At 41.5% G+C, this 15,736-nt stretch overlaps 1 long non-coding RNA gene across 3 annotated transcripts in view; it reads right to left on the reverse strand.

Moving 5' to 3' along the window:
• The window catches only part of LOC125333435, a 62,145-nt gene that overhangs the window by 13,274 nt on the left and 33,135 nt on the right, over nucleotides 1-15,736 (reverse strand). The window contains exon 5 of one of the 3 annotated variants that reach the window (XR_007206854.1): nucleotides 6,356-6,401. The exons of the other annotated variants lie outside the window; for them this stretch is intronic. This is a non-coding gene — a long non-coding RNA (uncharacterized LOC125333435). The remainder of the gene's footprint in view (nucleotides 1-6,355; nucleotides 6,402-15,736) is intronic. 3 annotated transcript variants of the gene reach the window in all.

The following is a 15,736-nucleotide window of genomic DNA, read 5'->3' on the forward strand; positions in this document are numbered from 1 at the left end:
GCATATTGGCAAAACTAGAGTGGTTAGGAGAGATTCAGGTTGATGCACAGCAATGTGAATTCCATTTTATTAATCCCAGAGCTCAGTCCTGGGAGCTGCTATCACAACGGGAGGAAAATGCAGTAAGAAAACTGAATGGGACTAGGGACCTGTGATTACATGAGAAAATAAAACAAGTTCCCCTTGTATGATTTATCAGCACAGCTACTGAGCAGCCATTTCTAGCAACTTTAGCACAAACTGCTTAATACTGGATGTTTTTCTCAAATGTCCAGTGGCTGAAGGCAGGTACCTGCGGGAGAATCCTAGGGTTCAGCACAGGAACGAAAATGCACTTCTGTGCCTTGGGATTGCACAGAACTGTGGGAAATACAGTTCATCTAGCCTTGGGCATGTTACAGTTGTTTAAAAATGTCACCTGGCTCCTGCAAACTTGGCTCTGCGTGATGTTCCCAACACCGTGAGTACAATGTGATATTTTCTTCATGGGCAAGATGAGACTCGTTCAAACTGTGCCTAAAATTTCACACATAGATAATGAAACAATCAAATAACGGCCTCTGGAATATCTTTGTAAATGAGGGGGTTTTTGTTGTTTTCTCGGTTGGTTGTTTTCCCAGATATATTTTCATGTTAATTCACATCAGTGAGGAGCACCTTGAATCAGAGCCACTGACATCTCTGTGCTCCCAGTTTGGCAAGTTAGAGAAAATGTTTCAGTGCCTTAGCCCTTAAATTTTTTCTATTTTCTTAGAGTGCAATTGCATCTAATTGTACATTTTGAGCAAATACACATAATCACATCATTATGACATGTAATTACCTTATTGTGTTGTGTAATTAAGTAAATCACACAAGAAATTGTGCAGAACTTTAATAAAGTTTTCCAAAAAAGAAGTTAATCTTTTCTGCAACTGACAGAAGAAGCCATTTTCACTTCTAATGATCATAATCAATTTAGCCTTTTCTACCCTAATTAGCGGGCACTCTGCAGGCATGTGCAGAATATGCACATTCAAGCAAAGTGCTGGGTGATGACATTTGTGACTTTCATGTGTATTTGCTATGTGAAGAGACAAACATCCTTATGTAGAATTTAATGACCAGTTGCTACAGAAAATGCAATATCAGGAGCATTCATGTATATATTAAACGTCTTCTGTTGGTAACCTTAAAAATCCACTATAATAGTTAGTTCTATCAGTATTGTTCAAAGCATATTATTACCTGTTAATGCTCATACATGCATTTCATCACATAGCACAGCTTAGGAGCTGTCCTTTGACAGAAAGAGACTTTCCTTTGGAAAGGGAATTTATTTATTATCATAGCTGATTTTTGTTACTGTCACAGGAAAAGTCTGTGTATTACCCAATTATATATTTGCATTTTATATACACCCAAGAAAAGAGTTAAGAACTTAATATTGGCAAATACAAAAACGCACAAGTCCCTTTAACATCACATAGTCAAGCAACACAGGACTAAAGAAAAACAAGTGACTGCTGAGATTTAAATGAGATTCTTGAGACACATAAAAGGCTTTTCCCAAGTTTTTGGTTGCATTTTTCCTCCCTGGCATACAACACAGTCATGCCCAGTATGCCAGATTAGGGACTGTCTGCAGACATCCCTATGAGAGGTTTACCCACCTCCCTTAGAAACTGTTCAGTGCCATCAAGGCAAGTTCTGCAAAGCAGTAATGGTTTCTCAACAGGGTTTTCTACACAAATATAGGAAGATCATGGGTAAAGATGACACAAACACACCTTTTAGTCACAACTTTCCAGCTCACCCTGTTGATATTGACTGATTTTAGGAACAGCTGATTTATATCCAGGAGTTGGAAGCTTTATACTCTATATTCTTTATACTCTTCATGTTTCCCGATGGCAACAAAACCCCAAACTGCCCAGAAATAAACTGAATGCACATGCTTAGGAGCTACTGTCTCCAAACAGCCTGTTTCATTTAGCAAATATTTTGAGAAGTAAGGTCAACATAGATTGAGCATTGAAGAAGTGCTTTAGAGGATGCAGTAAACAGAGGAGAGATACACACAGAACATTCGACAGAGCAAATATGTGACAGAAAACATTTGACAAATACAAAGCACTTTTCAAGGCATAAAAACCAGATTTTGTTTCTTCCTACATTACAAAAATAAACTGCAACTAAAGAATAGCACCAATTAAAAAAAAATAATTTGGCACTGTGTATTTAACTTAAGAGGAAAATGGGTAGTTTCCATACACACTCTGCAGCTATCTGAACAAAAATTGACATCCTCATTAGAAAGCATGAAATCTAAGTTGCTGGCAAAACCGTCTGAAAGCAGAATGAAGAAAGAAAGAAGAGAATCTGGGGTGACAGTAAGAATGTTACAATCAACCAAAACAGAGGCTGAAACTCGAATTCGCTTTTGCAGTTTCCAGTTATCAAAACTTGACACCTCTGTCACACCAGTATTCCAGGAAGAAAAAACATTAGCACTTCAAACACCTCCACCCACACCATCAAACACAACTTCTATCCACAACAACTCTTGTCAAATGTCTTTTTCTTTTCTTCTTAATGGTATTAGCTTAAACTAGATTGCACTTGGGGGAAGAAACATCAACACATAGGTCATCTGAAAAACAGAGATATGGCCACAAAGCAATGTGGTGCTATAGAAATGGATCTTTCCATCATTTTCTAATAGACTCAGACCACTAGAAAAATTTCAAGAAGAGTCACAGAAAAAACTTGGCAAGAATAATTCATATAATTATCCCTCTTAGGGAAAAAAAAAAAAGAGAGAATAGAGGGGGAAACTGTATATATTCTGCAGAGACAATGACACTGTAGCTGGGCTTCAGGAGAGAAACACTTAAAGCTTTCAAAAGAAAAGCAATCAAAAGACATTTTCTAGACACTGGTCTAACTGGTCTTTTGTTTAATAGAAACACTTCCAAAGACCAGAATTAATCCAGATTTGTTGGTTTAATAAAGGACTGAATCCAGCTCACTGATTTAATGCACTAGATTTACTGCTATGTTCTGGTCATGTGAAGAGCTGTAAATTGGATCTAGTGAACATGAGCAAGTCAATAAATGCCAGAAAGCAGACAAGATACCAGTAAATCCACACCGAAATCACTGCAAAATATCTTAACCAAAAGGTACTGACCCTGATTTTCCACTCATGCAATTGTTTTCAATATTTATACCTGCCTAGATGTAAAGAGCATAAATCAATGAGTTCCACTTAAAACCAGATTTTCAGGCAGGTAGGTAGGTCTACACCAGCTGAGAAGCCTGTCCCCACTCATTTCTCTCTTCAGAAGAAAATCACAGAATCGTTCAGGTTGAAAAGACCTCTGAGCTCATCGAGTCCAGCTGTCAACCCAGCACTGCCCAATTCAGCACTGAACCCTGTCCCCAAGGGCTGCACCTACACATCTTGTAGTGCCTGCAGAGCTGGTAGCTCCACCACTGCCCTGGTCTCCTCGCATGATTATTTCAATTCATCCTTGCCAAGAGATCTGTTAATAAACATTCTCTGTGGCAAATGTTGCCTGGCTGTTTTCTCACCTTCCTCCACAAAGAACCAGATACAACTGAGATCTCTCCTGTATCATTAATTTAACAGAAGTGTATTTTTGGCTATCCATGATATGGAATTTGACAGGGAAGTATCAAATTTGTTGAAAAAACACACAAAGTACTCTAAAAATTGACAGCTGAGACTGTATTAAACTATCATGTACACAAGTTTGGACACCCTGCAGATATATTTTAAGGCAAACAACTGTACATGCTCATTGTGTGATACTTCCTTTGTAAATGCACCTTTCCCCTCACGACCAGGCACCAGGAGAGCATCAGCCCACTGAAACACGCAATGGTTTCCTGCTCCCCAAGCACACAGGTACAAGGTCCACCAACATTCTCTACCTGCTGAGTCCTTTCCTTTTTGAAGGTGTACAATTTCACTGCAACAAACCATAAAGTCACTTTTAGTGACAGCCTTATACTCTTGAAATCCATAAACATCCAAGACACATCAGTGGGGGCAACTTGGTAAAATTCAAAAAAATCTCCTTTTCCTCAGTAGTTTGAGGAAATTGTGACTCTTGCATAAACTGTCATGTCCTCAGTTTTGAGGCAAATTTCAAGCAGTAGCACATCTCTTATGGTATGACTTCCTAAATCTACAAGGAGTCTGGCCCTCTCAGCTTTCTCATGCATGTACACAAATTAAATTTACACTTACAAAACTAACCTATTGATTGTGTCCCTCAAATACACATTTCATAAGATAAAAATCTCTATTCTTATCAGTGAGAGCAACACAGACATTGTTTTTCCTGAGGATTTCTAAACACAATTAATCTGGGTTTAGATAGTTACATAAACCTCTGGATTTAGGCAGCACAAGCATTACCAGATCCAGACAAAAATAATCCGTATTTTTTGCCCTGAGGTCATATAATCCTCCTGACTGCTCAGGATCTTGCTCTGAGCATTCATTTCTCTCTCTCTTTACCTGAGGCCACTTGCTTTAGCCTTGGCCTGTCTCACAGTTAAAAGAACAGTGTAAAGTTAAAAGAACTCATAAAGAAAGTATGTTCAGACTTTTTTCATTCTCTCTGAATTTTTGTGTACTCCTCTCCAAGTTTTCTTAATCATCAAAACTGTTCTGCTACAAGCAGGTGTGACTTAACATCAAGCTTTTATGCTGCCTACAAAGGACCTTTCCAGTTTCATGGAATAAACAGGAATTATTATCTCCATATAATGATAGTCTCCAAGTAATCAAAAGAAACTCATTAAAAAAAGCACATTTACTACCAAACAAAACACAAATATATTTTGTAAATCCTAAAACTATATCCAGAAAGGGTTTTGTATTGGTTCTTCTGCTTCACTCATGCATACAATCATGTGTGTTTATTAGCAATGGTACTTTTTTCCCCTTAAGTCTCACCAAAGATGCTATTAAACATGAAAAATAAGATGAAAGCCATAGGCCCCAAACTCTGATGCTAAAGCAAACCTCCAAAACAAGCCCCAGTTCGCACTGAAAATGCCACTGCTTCTCACCTCTCAGTAAGGAGAACATGCCTTTGACAACTGTGTTAGAAACTCAGTAGATGACAGTGAAAATTAGGAATTGGGCTGAGGCCACAAATAGGAAGTCTTTGAAGGTGAATAAAGCATTTCATGCTTTATAAAGCAGCTCACAGCTGAAAAAAAAATAACCAGAAGTATTCTAATGCTTCATGGTCTCTTCCATTCTGTGTGAGGTGTGTCCAGTGCAGTGTAAAGGTGACAGCTGCAGAAGGGATCAATGCAGACAGCATCGGGAATTAGAACACCTGTCATTCACATCCTACCTCATCACAGTTAAGTGAAAATTTCGTAATATCTGTAGTCTTAAAAACTAAATAAATACTCAGGACATAGAATAAAATTATACCATGCACTAATTAACACGCAGTTTACAAATCCCAGACTCCTTTTCTCTCCAGTGACTGTCTTGGCAAATACAGATACCAGCACAGACTTCTTCTTCTATGTTTCTATGCTTTATCTAACTTTGCCTTTCATGGGTTCATTAAAACAGTGTTTTGTAATAGTGTCAGATTAGTAGAAAACCTGAGGTATAGCAGTTTGACAATGATATAGCTGTCATGATGGTTCTACTTTTTGCTTGTACCTACTCAGGCATCATTAGAATCAAATATCTACCTCTCAGCGTTTCTCTTGGGTTCATCCAACTCTGAAAGCTCTCAGGCCATTAAAGCATATCAATTAGTAATGATTTTTTTCCAGCCCCAGCAGCCACTGAAACATACATTAAAGGTGCTATCTGCAGTCCAAAATTTAATGTGGACATTTGAGAATTTCTACTTTGATGAAGAGATTATCAGAGAAACTCATTTGCTTAAAGTTTTAGATCACAGTTATTAAAAATATTTTATTTGCTGAACAAATGCCTGATGAACACTCTTGTATCCGTTAAATAACATTAATTGCACACTGGTTTGGAAAACACAAGAATCATTAAAGGATAAATGAGGTTGTGCAACAGCCCAGAAGAGCTAATGTTATCACTTTCCAGGCTGCTTTTACAACCTTCTGAGTAGGACTATTTTTAACTGAGTCATCGCGGCCTAAGGACAGTTACTTTCATTTTTTCAGTATATCTATCCAATTGAGTAGATGTCACAGAGGCAGCTCATTACAAGCACTGGAATTAGAGGGCTGTCACATTCCTCGTAGCTAGGTTAGGTCCCTTCAGTCAGGACTATTCGGGAAAGCAATCCTTTCCATGCTCACAGGCATCCAAGCCTGAGAGGTCACTTACCTCTTGTTTCCAATGCAACTCTGAAGTCAGTTACTCAAAGATCAGACTGCAAAGAAAATGTAATTAATGAATGCAAAACTTCTGGACAATACACTTTGATCATTCTATCTATATTTAGTTATTTTTAAACACAAAAAAGCACTGCTCCTCATGGAAAATATCACAAACTAGTGAAACAGTAGGAGCATCTCAAAATCACATTTAATCCTAGTAGCCATCACCATGAGCCTTACTATGGAGCCAGAGATGCAATTGAATTTGTCACTCCTTTGAGCAGCAGAGGCTCTCACTCCTCCTTAAGTGATGTGACCCAGAACGATTTTTGGAATACAAGCATAAGATTCATTTCCAAGTTTTTATCCTACTGTTATGCCTGTAAAATTGTTTCTACTTGAACATACTTGACATTAGTTATAAATCTCTGGTCAAACAAAGGTGCAGTGTGGCAGTCTGTTAACCCACTGCTTTTGTCATGCCATCTTCCCCCTCCTGCTCTCCCCTGCCCCTAGTCCTGGCCACTCCCTCGGGTCCTCCCTATTGGTTCCTGTACCCCAACCCTGCCCAGAAACCGCCCCTGAGCCCCTGACAAAAACCCCCCACACCCAGACCACGAGGTCTCTCTGCCTCTGGGGATCGGGGGCAAGATGTGATTAAAGTCCTCTCAAGCCCTCACAGGAGACCCTTCTCACCTCCTTTGCCATCACTGGTTGTAGTGCTGCTGGCTGCCAGAGCAAGATCGTGGGGCCGTCCAAAATGGACTGCGGGAGGGCGACCAGGATCACACTGCCCTAAGCATCCCCACTGAGCTCTCAGGGAGCTACAGCCTGCTAAGCAAAATCTAGCAATTACAACAGTGAAGAAGGATGAAAATGTCATATACAGCACTCATTCTTACCTTCAGCTGCCAAGAACCTTCTTTCAGGAGAGTTGACCTGATCATCACTTGAAACATTCACGTTATGCTTTAATTATCTGTATAATCACCCAACAAATCTGACACCAGGTTTCTCAGCAGGAGTTTGCAGATTCCTTCTCAGCTAGTTAATGAGTCTTAAGGTTTGGTCTGGACACAGAATACATACCTGGTATGACTCTTTCAAATTAGGCCTAATTTCTTTTTCATGTTATTTTTCCTTTGAATCTAAATAGTAGCTCTGCTGTGGCCACACATCCTTTTATATCTCTAAACAAGTTTGCATACTAATGGAGATAATTTTTCTTTCCATGTGGGAATCCCCTCAAACAGACAAGATCAACATGAAAGAAGCAATTCAGCAGGTGGCATATGCTCACATCCCACCTCTTTCCTACTGCCCAGCCACCATAGCCATTCCTTCACCCTGGGCATGTCTGGCCAGCAGTGCCTGGCACACCCTTTGCATCTCTTCTCCTGCCTATTTAAACTCAGTAGGTATGTGCATACTGGGCAGTACTTCCACAAGATGTTAAATAAAAGCATATGTGGAAAGCAGATTTACAGGTTGAATTTTACGACAAGGATTTTTGAAATTGTAACCAAAAAAATCATATAAAACTTGAACGCTTTTATACTTCAGTGAATTACTTACACTTTGATATTAAAGCCTCCTTCCAATCATGGAAAAAATATTTCCAAAACAGAAAAATACTTCAGTCAAAGTGCCAAATAATCTATCTAGCCTTATCTACACACATATGCATGCAAGAAATATCTACCACCCAGGCAACAGTCTACACATCCCCATTCCCTTTCACAGCTATCAGACAAGTGTGACCTTTGGTTCAGACCAAAAATCTCCCAACCCATTCATTCTATCTTAGGAAGAGCAGTTTCTTCAGGGAAGGAGATGATAATGTATCTGCAAAGGCTGACTCTTTGTGCAGTTGGAGGGGAGAAGTGCCAGCATAACAAACTGCTCCTGTTCAAATCTATCAATTCAAAACAAGCATCTGGAAAACTTGACAAGAATACTCAAATGACCCTTGTGTTCTGACAGCTGGAAAAGAGAAAGCGCTCTCCACAAGGGGAAGATGTGTGTTCAAACTTTTTGCCTGGATAGAGAAACACATAAAACTGAAATATTTTTCCTCAAAGCTCATTAAATAAAACTTTCAGTGCAAAGTATGACTCATGTAGGCAACTATGTCAGCACTCACAAATCTGTGTTCAACACCACCAGCAGCTGGTCATGGCGATGGGCATGTTACAAATTCCCTTCTCTCATGAACTTCTATTGCTGTAACAGATCATTTCCTCCCTGTGACAGGAACCTCAATCTCCCTCGAACCCTGGCACATCGGGGCTGTCGCCTTGATGGGGAGAGCTTCTGCCTACTCCCCTTGGAGAGACCACTAAGAATGGTTCCACGAGGAACAGACTGCAATTCTGTTCTCTCCAGTCCTGCCAAGAAAAACACCTTGAGTAGGGTGTGGTATTGTAGACATAATTTCAATTTGATTGTATCAAACTGATTTGGTCAAAATATGCACTGAGGGGAAAAAAAACCAAAAAACCAAACCACTTCTGGAACTTTACCGTCCCAAATTCCTCTGTTTCTTTACTGCTGCCCCACAGACTTCCTTTTACTGCTGTGGATGTAGTCTGGTCCACAAGCCTGGTTATATTCTGTATATCTAGGATATGTGAAATATTCCAGTTTACCTACACCCTGAACTGCTCTGCAGGAGGAAAACAAAAGAAAATTGAACAGCCAGACCCATGCTCCCACTGTGCTCAGGGATGTTATTCTTCAGACCTCTTCCAGGGAAGAGCACTCTGAAAGTGGTCTTCTTACTATAAGATACTTAAATAACACTTAAATCTACATTTATTCTTTTAGATTCAACATAACAATTGCCCCAAGTTTCCTGATTGAAACAGAAAATGGCAAAAAGAAAAAAAGACCCTCCGGAAGGCACAGGTCTATATGGATGTTTAAGCTCCCCAAGAGGTAGCAGCCCAAATTATGCCCAAAACGGATGTGGATGAAAATTCTGTATTTACCTAAAAATGTCTTGGGAAATGTTTACTAATGTATAGCCTTGTATGTTGGAAAAACAAAGTCATAATCCTCAATATTTTGCTGTTGCTTATACAGGAGAAATGGCAGAAATTCTTTAAATTACTTGAGTTTTATTAAGCAAAAAACCCCTGGTCCTGGATTTAAGTTTGTTTTGATTAAAAGTGGCTCTGTTTGGAGGGAATCAGTAACATATTCAGTGTTCAAACCAATAGAGAACTGATACTTTATATATAGCAGCAAACACTGGACCTTATTTTTTTGTGTCACAAGAAAAATTAAACAAGTTACATTAGAAAATGGGTCACAACAGGATTTGCAATAAACACTATACACAATATCAGCCATTTGTACAGAACACAGCTGACACACACACACAGAGTTTTCTGGTTTATGCCTTACTTCTACGATTCTAAATTGATTTACAGCCCCATGTGAGACTCATAAAAGAGCCCTAGGCAACTCTACCCTGCTCACAGACTATTTGCAACACTGTGAATTTCTCAATTTGCCCATTTAAAAACATTTTCCCTTTTCCTTCCTTTCAATAACAGATTTCTGGAGGGAGTAGGGTGAGAGAGATGAGAAAAGAGATGGTTAATGTTTAGATAACTTGAGATACAAATAAGTACATCGCCTTCTCCTACTCCTGATCCTAGAGAAGCTCTGCTCTTTGGCTGGGGGAGTCACTGTTCCCCACTCACGTGCCCCATTAAATACAATGAGACATCTCTAAGCAGCATCAGCATCCTGACCACATGAGTGTGACAATGCAAACACTGCTGTGAAATGAATCACTGAGTCTAATGTGACTTCAGTTAGAAGAAAGACCTACTTTTGTTAAGGCAGATTTATAAAAACAGGGATTTTGTATATATGCACATAGGAAAGGCCTTAAAAATGAGGTATAGTTGCTCCATAAAGGAGTTTGCTTATTAATCCCCCCGCCAGCATTACACCCTGACATTGGTGGATAACTATCCATCTTCCAGTTCAGAAATTAGGTATGGAGAAATGGAACAGGGAATGCCAAGGTGGTTCAGGAAAATAGACACAGAACAAGAACCAGAATTTGCTATTCTGATGGTTAGTGCAATTGTCTTTCTAATAAGCCACATTGCTCCCCTTCATTACTGTTTTTATTTTACTTCTCTAATGGGAAAATGGCTATGGAGAACATTTTCTGTCAGGCAGTAGACATCTAGTGAGCAAATACCAAAGTTAACAACCATTTGTTCTGCTCGAGTGCAGCGCACTTCACTGGGGTTACACAGCAAAAGCTCAGTGCTGACTTAGGCCCTGTATGGACCTTTTTCTGCTGTCATTCACTAATTTAAGACTTCATGATGAAATGGATGTAAATCTCTGCTCCTCCCCAGCACTTTGGCTGAACTGATAAGCCTAGCTAAGGTGCACCAGTGAAACCTGCCCTGGACACCCCGAATCTCAGTAGCTTAGAGTGGCCAGCAGAGCCCAGCTGCTGAGAAAGGCATCATTTAGGAACTGGGGGTTGCAGCACCCTGTGTGGGGCACACCCCATCTGTATCACCCCAGACAATCCCTGCATCCCCCAGCAGCAGCTGTTAGCCTTCTCCCCCCACGTGGCCACTTGAATTCTCTCTCAGATTACATTCATAGTCTGTACACCTCTCTGCTGCTCTTTCACTAAAACCTTTCTGGTTTTCTACAAAACAACCCTTCAGTATGGTATGAAGAAGTAACAAATCACATGCAACTGGCAATTTTTCTTTTACAGTCAGTCATGTGAGAAACGTGTTGATGGTTAAGATGAAGAGCCTTTTTTTCCATGAGTCATAAATTTTGAATTAAAAACTGCAATATTTCAGGACTGTGGGTTTTGGGAACAAAATTGCAGTTAATCATAGAATCACAGAATAATTTCTGTTGAAGGAAAAACCCGTGGAGGTTGTCTCATGTAACCCTGGTCTCTAAGCAAGCCAACTTTTACCTGGACCTTGTCAAACCTTACTCAGAGCCTTGTCACACAGCTTTGCCAAGCAGCTGGTCTGTTTTGTATATTTTTTCCTTTCAAATGACTTTTTCTATAGAACATGTACAATAACAAATTGAAAAGATGATGTATAAATATTACAGCTGGTGAAGGGGTCAGTAGCTCTGACCATGGAAGGGGTGACTGGTCCGGAGAGATGGTCCCGAAAGGAATCACCTTCCTGAAGCCCAGTGTCTTCCCTCAGCTGCTGGCAGGAGGGCCCTTGCAGAGACTGTCAGCTCTTTAGTGATTGTCAGCTCATGATTCCAGCTCAGCTCTGCAGGGCAGCCTCCAGGCCAAGCCAGACCAGAGAGAGAGACGAGAGGCTCGTGTGGCTGGTTCCACACGAAGGTAGCTTTATTGTCGGTCCGTACTCCGGCGAAGGGGAAAGCCAGGGACGAGCTCTCTGTGTCCCACAGGGGCAGAGGGCTTAGCTTTTATAGGGATACAGGGGATGGGTAAAGGCCAATGGGTTACAAAGGATCTGCATAGGGTCTCCTAAAGGATTGTGGGTCTGTCTTTTTTCGCAGTGACCAAACAAGTGGTTGTCTTTCCAGGGAGTCCTGCTGAACGATTGTGCAATCTCTTATCTCAGCAGACATCCTTCCAGGGCAGGGGCTAGGCATACCTCACATATAAAGGCTACTTAGAAGGCTCAAGACTAAAACAACGTCTAATTTAAGAACATTGTCAACATTACAAGTTTGAGCGTTTTCTTTTTTTTTAATAAAACCCAACAAAACAGGCAAATCTTCCACAAGCTTCAGTATTCAATATACCAGAAAAGATTCTGAGTTAAAGAGAAAATAAGCAGCATGAAAACAAAATCTCATCCTTTTTGACTTGAAGCTGAAGCTATGTTGGGAATCATTTGTAATAGTGCACTCAAGATATAATTTTTTCTTACTAAAGAAAACAGATCTATGTTAGCATTGACTTACCAACACACATCAGACTAGACACTGTTGTCCTTCAGTGCATCACAAGGGTCTTCCTTGATAAAACAAATCTTTTTCTCTCTCATATAAAAACAGTTTATTCTTGTGACCACTCTGAGGAGGAAACAAACCACCCCTCTGCGTGACAGCAATTGCAAAGCTCTACCAGCACGTTCACATGTGCAGACTGGTCCATCATGGGAAGGGAAGCTCCAGTGGGAGCTGTGCTGGGCCCTGGAATCCAGCTGCCAGACTCACACTGGCCACTGGGCTGGGGGCTGTTGACGCGATGCGCGAGTGGGGAGGTGGAAAGAGCGTCGCGTCCGTCCCGATCGCGTCCCCAGGAGCCGCTCGGGGGGTGCCGCGCTCGGACACACTGGGACACACTGGGACACACTGGGACACTCCGGAGCTGGGGGGTTCTCACAGCCACCCGCACACACAGAGCCCGACAGCTCCTGCAACGTCGCCGGGGACAGAGAGGCGGGAGGGATCCTTTGTATGGAGTTCCGAGGGGTTTGTTGCGGTCCCTACTCGAAGGGACCCAGGGACAAAGAACACAGAACACTGAGGGGTCCGGGGTTTTATCCGGGAGAGGGCAGAACATCAGAACCTATCCTTTGGAGGCAGGGCGTGGGGTGACAGGACAGTGACCACTGGGGAAGGTGAGGGGTGGAACAAGGAAACCTGGAGCCAGTGGGATATCAAGGAAAGGAGAACTATCTAGAATGTGGACTTTAAAAGGGTAAAAGGGGGTGGTCTTAGATCTCTGAGCCTGCCCACCAGCAGACCTCCACTGTTTTGGGGCTCTGTGACTCCTTGGTCATTCCTGCAGTGGACTCAACCACTGCAACATGCTGTGGCTCAGGTTCTCAGCATGGACATCGTCCACAGCTGCCAGGTGCCCTCCCCAGGCGCAGCCCTTCCCTGCTACTCCCTGGCAGCCACCACTGGGGAGACAGCCCAAACCTAAAACTGCTCCCAGGGCTCTCAGTAATGGTTGTTACATGCATAAAAGTGGTTTCTTTTTAACACATTTGTATTATATAACAATCTCCATTCTCCAATTATTTTTGTTGCAGTCACCACAAAAATTGTTCTTGCTTTTGCCTGTCAATTAGACCAAGATGGAGCTGTGTGCATCACAGGCCTGTCCATACATTTAAAAGAGAACGACTGAAGGGTAATTATAAAATATCACATCATGACAGCAGACATGCTGCCCTGATCCAGTGTTGCACATGTGCACAGAGCAGCTCCTTGGCAGCACCACTGGTTTACATGGAGTGAGACAAGGACTGCCAGGGGTAAGGGTAAAGCGCAAGAGGCAGCAACAGCACCTCGTGTCTCTGCACTTCCCTCCTTCCTCCAAATGACACTAGATTGGATACTAGGAAAAATTTATTCACCTAAAGAGTTATCAAACACTGGAATAGGCTGCCCAGGGAAGTGGGGGAGTCATCATCCCTGGAAGTATTTAAAAATATGTGTAGAGGTGACCCCTGGGGACATGGTTTAGTTTCCTTGGCAGTGCTGGGTTAGTGGTTGGACTTGATCTGAAAAGTCTTTCCAACCTAAACCATTCTATGCCTTTATCACTTTAGAGGTGTCAGGATTTGTGGAAAAACCCAATTTTCATAGGAGTCCAAGTGAAAATTGAAGATCTCTGAAACCAGCCCTTCACCTCTCTGTGCCTCAGCTTCTCATTTGCAAACCTGTGATACTATTACCCTTCTCTGCCTGGTAAATGTAGATTTAAAGTTCTTCAGGCAAGAATTATCTCTAATGATGTACATGTACAATGCCTAAAGCTGGGTGTCCCAGTATAGACTGTGACCTCCAAGAATTCACACTTTACAAGAAAATATGGAGGGAAGAGGAGAGAGGAAAGTATTTTTGAATATAAGAAAGAAGTCAAATACAGCTAATTACCCAGAGCTTCCCATCAGGCTCACAGACTCCCACCGTGGACATGCTCAGTGGTTGTTCTTTATTTCTGAGCTTTACTTTAATCCCTCCTCATTTCTCTTCTTTCATTTTCAGTCAGTTCAGGTTCCTAATGTTTTTGCCAACTTATTTTTAATGGGATTGTTAGCATCCAGGAAGCCTTGTCAAATAATCATTATACAACTACTTTCAGGGACCCCTGTGGTTGCTTCCACTTGCCATGCATTCCCCCCCCCACCCCTTCTCTCCTTACATTAGCAGGGGAGATATTTTTCTTACTGGGAAAGCATCGTATTAAAAATCTGGCTGTTTGACCCTATCCTGCGTGTTCATCCAAAATCTTAGCTGCTCTGACTGCCTGATGGTCCTTTCACATTATTACATTGTCTTCGGCAATTCACATTTACACATTAGCCAACAAAAAGGCATTTGTAAAATTTTTTCTTGAGTAACAAATCGAAGTCTGTCAGCTACAGGAAAACCATAAACCCGCTGCTCTTCCTCACCCAAATGGAAGAAAGGTTGCTTTTAAATGAGACTTTTAGCCATTTCTATCTGAGAACATCTCACTGATTGCTCACCACCCACAGATCAGCCCTTTCAATGACTACTGCTTTTCAGAAATGCTGAACAATGTGTGTTGCTGAAGCTTAGTGCTTTGCCCACCTCTGCTACAGATGCTGCATTATCTCCCTATTTTGATATTTTCTGCTGTAAAGCTTACATTGTGGCAGATTTACTTTTCACCTAGTTTCCTAGTATTTCTTTCTAGTTTCATATAAAGGAAAATCATCATTACCACCTACAAAGTCTTCATGGCCAGAAATTTTAAGGTCCCAAAACTTTTAAAATTGAGGTGCAATAGTAGAGAGTTGGACAAAGGTTTCAGAAGAGCTTATCTCCCACAACTGCCACAGGAAGCTGTAGGTTCTGTTACACTGTGGCCATTGAGACATTCAGAAAGCTTGTGGGATGTTTTCCTCTCAGTGGCCAGACCCACAGCTACAGTCAGCAGTAGCTCTGCAGGAGAGAGAGATTATGGCAAATCAGTCACACGCAGTGCCCTTTGTCAGCAGCCCTTCCTGGCATGGGGCAATTTCTCTTTCCTCTCTGGTGCACCAGAAACAAGAGCTCTGTGGTGCTGTGGGCTCTGGCTCACCAGGCAGTGCTGCTCCCTGGAGCACAGATCACTCATCAAGGTGCTTTACCCTTTTGAGACTGTGGGAGGTTTGTTGCCCTGGTTTTGAAAGGATTTTGAGGAGATTCACTTGATTCATGTCAAAACCATGATATCTCAAAAAGTTTCAAGAGGAAACTCAGGAACTTTAGAGTGCAGAGCCTAAATCTATCCTTCCAGGACCTGCCCTTCCTGCTAGCCTATTCCCATGTGTGCAGTCAGAGTTTCCAAAGCTGTGATTTTGAACACAGTTTACCTTTTCCAAGTTTATTCTTGGTATAGGACAGGCTTGCTAGACTCCTGACATTT

The sequence above is a fragment of the Corvus hawaiiensis genome, chromosome 14, assembly GCF_020740725.1.
Source record: "Corvus hawaiiensis isolate bCorHaw1 chromosome 14, bCorHaw1.pri.cur, whole genome shotgun sequence".
NCBI classification, from domain to species: Eukaryota; Metazoa; Chordata; class Aves; order Passeriformes; family Corvidae; genus Corvus; species Corvus hawaiiensis.